Genomic DNA, 7,561 nt, shown 5'->3' with positions numbered 1-7,561 from the left:
TACGTCCAATCAGCAAGGCCTGGCCTTGCCTAGTGTTTGCAATGGTTTCCTATACATCAGAAAAATAAGCTCTCTCTCTCTCTCTCTCTCTCTCTCTCTCTCTCTCTCTCTCTCTCTCTCTCTCTCTCTCTCTCTCTCTCTCTCGTAAACATTTTTAAGGTTGTTACTGTTAAGAGTCACCAGAGAGAACTGATTCCTAGCCATGTGTGTCAGAGTAGAATTGCTCCCTTGTGTTTTTGACATCACCAGGCCTTTTCTTGCACTGAACCACGGGATTGGGTTAAGCTGCCAACCTTTCGGTTAGCCATCCACGGTTCCACCTAGTAAGCTATGGCGTAGAGCAGACTGCCAACCACCAGATCGGCAGTTTGAAACCACCAGCTGCTCTGCAGGAGATACATGAGGTTTTCTATTCCCCTAAAGAATTACACTCTGAAACCCACAGGGGAAGTTCTACCCTGTCGTGTAGTGTCACTTTGCATTGGAACTGACTTGATAGCAGTGAGTTCTGGTTTGGTATGATTCTTACATACACGTACATAGGGTCACTATGGGTCAGAACCAACTCCATAGCACCTAACAGCATGATTCTTCAGGGGAAGACTTGAAATACTTACTGATGAAGGTCAAAGACTACAGCCCTAAGTATGGATTACATCTAAACACACACACACACACACACACACAGCAGTCTTACAACTGAATCTATAAGCAACATGATGAAAAACAGAAAGAAAACCGAAAAATATTGACTATAACACGGACTATAAGAAGAACCAGTGAATTTGTCTTTTCAGATGTGCAACCAGGAGCTGGATGGCAAGATTTTGTGTCACATACTTTGGACATGTTATCAAGAATTCTTTGATGGATCAGTGTATGGTACTGTAAGGCAGATAGGCAGGGATGGGATGTCCATGACGCATGCCCAGGAGAGCCAAGCATAGAACAAAAGCCTCGGTTTTCCCGCCAGTGGGCATGGATGGGCGTTAAACCTGGATCAGCCCACCTGGGCCAGGTGATTGCAATTCAGCCAATGGGATCGACCTGGGGTCGTTCACCACGCCTCCCCCTGGAATCCTTGGAAAGGCAGGAACCGAGAGGGAGACAGGTCTTTTTTGGAGGAAAACTTGGGAGGTGTGACTCTAGCCCGGAGAGAGAGATCTTACGTTACAACCTTATTTATTAATTTATTATTGAAAAAGGCTATCAGGCTTGATCAAATAGATCAGCATAAAAGAGGAAAGCATTCAGTTAAATGGATTGTGGAACCAACACATGGGATGCAGTAACACTGAACATTTCTGAAATGTGTTACTCTGATATCTTTTCCTTTTTGGTTTCTCCAGAAAATATATTCAACCAGCCAAAATGTCTCTTTACCTTTCTTCTCTTAACAACTTTCTTATTTATTTTCTCTTCTGATACTGATTATACTTCTTTACATTTTCTTCTTCAACATTTAAGGAGACATAGTACATGGTTCAAATTTTTTACCATTTTAATGTGATGCCTTTTGTCTATATAATGATCTAAGGTTATTACTAAGCTTGTCGTTTTGTAATAACATTTCCATGGCAGCCCAAAACTCCAGTGCTATAACATAATTAACAAATTGCTACGTGGTAATCTCAAATTTACCATCTAAACATACTTTGTGGATTACTAATGGAAATTGAATCATAACATAGTAATGTGCATTATAACGGAAAACCATATAGGTTAAATTAGTACCTCAGCAGTGCAGTTCTGGTCAGGAAACAAATAAAAGATGGTATAGACCAGTGGTCCTCAACCTGTGGGTGGTGACCCCTTTGGGGGTGGAACAACCCTTTCACAGGGGTTGCCCGATTCATAACAGTAGCAAAATGACAGTTATGAAGCAGCAACGAAAATATTTTTATGGCTGGGGGGTCACCACAACAAGCGTGACTGTATTCAAGTCTCACAGCTTTAGGAGGGTTGAGAACCAGTGGCACAGACAGTCAGAAGAACAGACAAATCTGTCTCCGAAGAAGCACAACCAGAATACTCTTTAAAAGCAAAACGGAAAACAAAAAACATGCCATTGAGTCAATACCAGCTCACAGGGACCCTATAGCTTAAGGTAAAACTGCCCCAGTAAGGTTAGAGACTGACATTCTTTACAGGAATAGAAAGTCCCATCGGCTTCCAGGGGAGAGGCTGGTGGTGTTGAACTGCTGACCTTAAATATCCCAGCCCAAATCACAAGTACTACGCCATCCGGGTTTTAGTGGCAAAGATGGTACTAATTGAACCAGTGTCATAAAGTTAGTAGGGATTTTTTTTTAATTTAAAGATATTCATTCACTAAGAATCTCTTTGTTTGGAAGCTCAGCTTCCTCAGTAAGGAGATCTTGACTTAGACTTCTCCAGGACTCAATAAGTTTCAGCATGCAAGATTCTAAATCTAAAAGTGGATTTTTTTAAATGGTGGCCACATCTTATGTTAAAAAATAAAACGGCCATTTTTGATAGACCGTGGAAACAATTAGAAAAGATTGGGCAGCAAATTGGCAGAGAGCCTAGAGATTTAACTACTCTGCCACAGGGATATTGAAAATGAATGAAGAAAGAAAAGAAGGAAGGAAGGAAGGAAGGAAGGAAGGAAGGAAGGAAGGAAGGAAGGAAGGAAGAAAGAAAGAAAGAAAACCGTAATTGAACCCACCGCAAAAGAAACCGAGAAAACAGTAGGAATTTTACATAAAGTGTGGATTGTGAAGCGTGGAAAAGGAAAATCTTTAAAATGCTGCTTAAGCACAAGAGGCTCCAGCTGAGTGATTTCAGCATCCAGACGGGCATGAGCTACATCTACCTCCTCCAGGATGCTCTGAGGGCTTGGAGACGTTATTTGAAGTTTCATACCTTTATAGCAAAGATCCTAAGAGCTAGTAGCAAAGAAGCTAGTCTTGGAGGTGTTCTGGGCACCATGCTGGCCCCTGGCATCTACCACGGTGCTGATGTGCATAGACATGAGCCCTGGTGCCTTCGTGGTTGTCTGTTGGGCTGCCAACAGGGTCAGCAGTTTGAAACCACCAGCTGCTGAAGGAGAAAGATGAGGCTTTTCTACTCCCAGAAAGAGTTATAATCTCAGAAAATCACAAGAGCTATTCTCCCCTGTCCTGTAGAGTCGTTAAGAGTCAGAATTGACCCGATGGCAGTGAGTTTGGTTTCCTTGGCTCCCCACCAGCCTGAATTCTCAAACAAAATGAAATTGAATTTGTTTTGTTTTAAGCAAAAGACTGTCCCCTCTCCAATCTAGAATAGGAAATTCAAGCTGAAAGGAATCTTACAGGTTTTACTCACTTCTGGTAAAAGTTTCTTTGATGGATCAGTATATGGTACAACCTAACTGAATAAATGTTATTTTTATATTCATCTGACCAAACAAATGAAAGACTAAGTAAGTGTAATAAATCTACCTCTGAATAATGTACATACATAAACAGCTACTAGGTATGAAAGTACCCTACTTCATGTCTAAGAAGTGATCGATTTGAAGGTGATATGAGAGTGGTGGGGAAGGGGAAGGTAAAAAGAGAATCAATGTTTCCAACAGCATAGATTCCATCCATAAAAAGATGTTGTAAGCACATGCAAACTGCGTGAGAAAGAAAACAATTAGTGAGTTGGAGCAGAAAAGCAACTTCAAAACAGATGCAGAAGGAACCAAGGTAAAAACAAGACCAGCCAGGCAACTGTTTGTAAAATCTGAATGAGGGAGGACGTTGGCTCAGCCTAACATGGTGGCAGTCACCGCATGCCTACATAGACCACTGAACAAACATGTGGTGAGTACCTGCCCACTAATGATAAATTAGAATTCCCCATAGACATCCTCGACTTCCTTTATCAATAACTGTGAACTCCACTGAAATGGAGAAATGCTTATTGCAAAGCCTTATTGATTCCTGCTCTCAGAGCAAACTGGTGTGCTAGATTACTGACTTCAGTCCAACTGAAGGACAAAACTTGGATTGGGGACTTGAGCTTCCTCCTCCCCACAGGCATAAATCTGCATAGTAAGATCATTGTACATAAAATGCAGGGCGGGGAATGTTTACTGCATAGCTGTGAGCTACTGCATCCAACCAGACTAGACATCCAAGAACATATGAAAGCTAGTTTAGGTGTAATCCAAAAATACTAGTTGGAAACAGGAAATCTTTCATCAATTCATACCTTAGACAACAATTATGGCTAATGATTGAATATGGTTCCGCTGATTTTCTCATAAAGCCTGACAGGAAGAGGTCGGGTCACAGTACATGAAAAGTAGAATTGAGGCTTACCAGGCAGGGGAGATACCATGATCACGAAGGTGGTTTTCCCGGAGCAAGGCTTATCCATTGCACTCCGGATGTGCTGACCCCTGCGATCTCCCCAAATGTGGGGAACTCGACTACATAATTTGTGGTCATGGGGGACTGCATGAAAGAAAGGAAGAAAGAAAGAAAGAAAGAAAGAAAGAAAGAAAGAAAGAAAGAAAGAAAGAAAGAAAGAAAGAAAGAAAGAAAGAAAGAAAGAAAAGCAGAATTGAGAATCATATTGCAAAGGTAGGCCTGGATCAGATGTGTCATCATCTATGATGTTAAGAGATTGGGTTTATCCTTCACACCTAGGCCAGTGCGTGTATGTTTTTCATTGCATGTTTTTCACCACTGCAGTAGACTAGACCGTCGTTCAGCAAACATTCACTCTACCCTTCTTTTTTGACCCATCCAACTAACATGAGGCTTGCCACATGCCTGGCTTGGACCAATAGAACCTGCGTAGAGGAAAGAGGACATTAGTTTCAGCTGTGTTACTAGAGGAGCAATCAGCACTCTGGCAGGCCTTTTGCAATAGAGAAAAGCTCTCCTTAAACAGTTGCTAGACCAAGAAGCTACATCGAGCAGATCTCAATCCAAACCCAAGCCTGGAGCTAAGCCCAGGCAGCTCCCCACTAACTATAGGTAACCCACAGCCAATCCCAGCCTACCCTAGTCAATGTTTATTGTTTTAATCTGCTGTCTAGGGGAAAATCTTATAACAGTGCAGGACTAAATTATGTTCCCCCCAAAATATGCATTATACATTCTAATTTCTATGCTTATGGTTATAGTTCCATCAGAGCAATGATTAGCTTATTATGATAATGAGGTAAGATTCTTATAGGGGGTCTTGAGTCCATCTCTTTGAGATATAAAAGAAATTAAACAAGCAAGAAGAGCAGAGAGGTGGAAGAGAAATGCCAAGACACATACTGAATACCCAGGAGTAGGAGTTCAGATGAACAAGAGCCTTCCTATTGAGCTGACAGAGCCAGTGGCCTGTTCTGGTAAGCCTCCTCAACTGAGAAAATAGAATGCTATGTGTTAATGACATCCACTTGTGGTATTTCTGTGATAGCAGCACTAATTAATTAAGACCGTGCCTCTCCCCTTCACAACTCTTTTCCCGGTGACAGTTTTATATTTGCTTGTGAAGCTCAGACATTTTGTCTGTCCCCTTCTCTGCACTGTGAACACGCAAACAATAGGAGTAGCAGATGGTTTTGCTCCTGTTCATCCCCAGTGCTCATCCTTGAGATTCCCTCCCTGCCATCGAGTCCCTTCGGACTGGGTGACCATACCAAGCACAGTGAAAGTGCCCCTTTGGGTTTTAAGGCTGCAAATCTTTAAGGGAAGAAAAGTCCTGGTCTTTCTCCAAGGACGAATTGGTGGATTCGAACTGTTGACCATGAGGTCAGCAGACTGACCTATAACCCATGATGCCTCCAGGGCTCCTAAGATATCAGAAGCACTCACAAAAGCACTTTACATAAAGGCTCTTTCCCCATAAGGGCAGGAACAATGTACATGTTGATCACCTTCGTATATCTGATCATACAATAAAGGTATATGGGGTAAATAGACACATTTTCAAATACCTTTACATTTATTATCTTATTTGATATCCCAATCACTCCTTGAGATGAGACGTTCGTGAACAGATTTAAGTGTTGACATTACCCAAGGGCCTTCTTCAAATGCAGTGCTGGTTTATTAACTTGTTCATCATCAAGAGCATCATGTTCTGTTTTCCCATCTTTCATTCGATTCTTTTGGACTATCCTTCCTAAGTACACATCTTTTGTTATCCATTGTAAAATTTAAATACAGATCCCACATCTCATAAAGCAGTTATAGGCATGCGTTACTCATCCTTATTGGGTGAAAGTGTCTGTTCCCACATGAGACACACTCAACACAGTGTTCTCTTGCACGGGCAAAGGCTCTGGTAGACACAGGGCAAACTACCTACATACTGACATTGTGATTCACGAATGAATTCCATTGATTTCTTTATTCAATTCAGTGTTTTCTGAGTTCAGTGTTTTAGTTGGTTGTTCATCTGACAAGATTAACATACAGACAGAACTGCTGCCCATCATTCAAAAAAAAGGAGCTGCTTCCCACATCTGTCTAAGAAGGTTATCCCCAGGGCTAGAGAGAAAAATATTTCCAAATCCCTCTGCATTAACTCTAGTTGTAATATAGAGGTTGTTTAGGAGGGGTTATTGGGGTTTTTTCATTGTTTATATGCTTCTATAAACGATGTGAACCTAATGATCATTCCCACCTTTAAAACATCCACTCACAAGTAATAAAATGAGATGCTAGTCAATAATGTGATCTACTTTCTAAAGGAATATCTTGGACTAATTTACATAGATTGGAGAGTCCACTGTCATGAGAGAACGTTCCCATGGATCACCACTTAAAAAGTGAAATATTTTTAAAGAAAGACTGCAGAAGACAGACATTACCTTAGGAAAAGAAAAAGAAAACAGAGACAAAACATCTATCTTTCCTTACAAAATACCTCAAAATTTTAGTTAGCAATACTGACAATTGCTTAAGTTAATACAGACGAACAGTACTAAGTGTCCTAATGCCAAGCACTTTACAGTTTTTATTCCACTAATAAGCTGCAGGTTGGTGGTTCAAACCCATCCAATGACTTTACAGATAAAAGCTTATCCATCTTCTTTCCTAAGGAATTACAGCCCAGAGAACTCTGTGGAGATGTTCTACTCTAATGCACATAGAGTTGTCATGCGTTAGACTCATCCCACTGTAATAAGTTGGGGGTTTGTTGGTGTTGTTTATGTGCTAGGGAATTTCTGGGTGGTGCAAACACTTCATGTCCTCGGCTGCTAACTGAAAGGTAGAATCATTCGACACAGACACCTCAGAAGAAAGACCTAGTGATATACTTCCTCCAAAATCAGCTACTGTAAACCTCATGGAGGACAGTTCTACTTGATACATGTGACAACTGCTTGATATGAAAGATCTCCTTCAAACTCACAAATGCCCTTGGCTTTGTACTATGGCCATTTGACCAATGTTATAGTGTTTGTTTTGTTTTATTTTTTTATCTTTCTATTTCCTACATAGTTAAAACAGCAAAGGGTTGCTAGTGAATTTACTTCCGTGGCTAACATAAATAAACCCCGTTCTCTAGAGAGAGGGCTTGGTAGAGCAGGAAGTTTGTCCTTCATTTCCCATTGAAG

The 7,561-nt window shown here is 41.0% G+C and overlaps 1 pseudogene; it reads left to right on the top strand.

Annotated features, from left to right (window-relative positions):
• Positions 1-4,305: 4,305 nt before the first annotated feature.
• LOC142443847 (U1 spliceosomal RNA) lies at positions 4,306-4,453 on the top strand (annotated as a pseudogene).
• The last annotated feature ends 3,108 nt before the right edge of the window (positions 4,454-7,561 follow it).

The sequence above is a fragment of the Tenrec ecaudatus genome, chromosome 3, assembly GCF_050624435.1.
Source record: "Tenrec ecaudatus isolate mTenEca1 chromosome 3, mTenEca1.hap1, whole genome shotgun sequence".
NCBI classification, from domain to species: domain Eukaryota; kingdom Metazoa; phylum Chordata; class Mammalia; order Afrosoricida; family Tenrecidae; genus Tenrec; species Tenrec ecaudatus.
Note: the sequence above shows the minus strand (reverse complement) of the source record. Positions and strands in the feature narration are given on the sequence as shown.